The following is a 210-nucleotide window of genomic DNA, read 5'->3' on the forward strand; positions in this document are numbered from 1 at the left end:
TTTTTAAAATTATATATTTTTTTATATAAAAATTTAATTTTTTAAAAATTTTAAAAAATTTATATATAGGGATATTTATATTTTAAAATATTTTTTTTATAATATAAAATTTTTTTTAAAAAATAAAAAAATTTTAAAATTTTAAAAAAATTAAAATATATTTTTTTAAAAAAAAATTTTTTTTATTATAAAAAAATTTTATATATTTTT

This window comes from Penaeus monodon, chromosome 33, assembly GCF_015228065.2.
Source record: "Penaeus monodon isolate SGIC_2016 chromosome 33, NSTDA_Pmon_1, whole genome shotgun sequence".
Taxonomy (NCBI): domain Eukaryota; kingdom Metazoa; phylum Arthropoda; class Malacostraca; order Decapoda; family Penaeidae; genus Penaeus; species Penaeus monodon.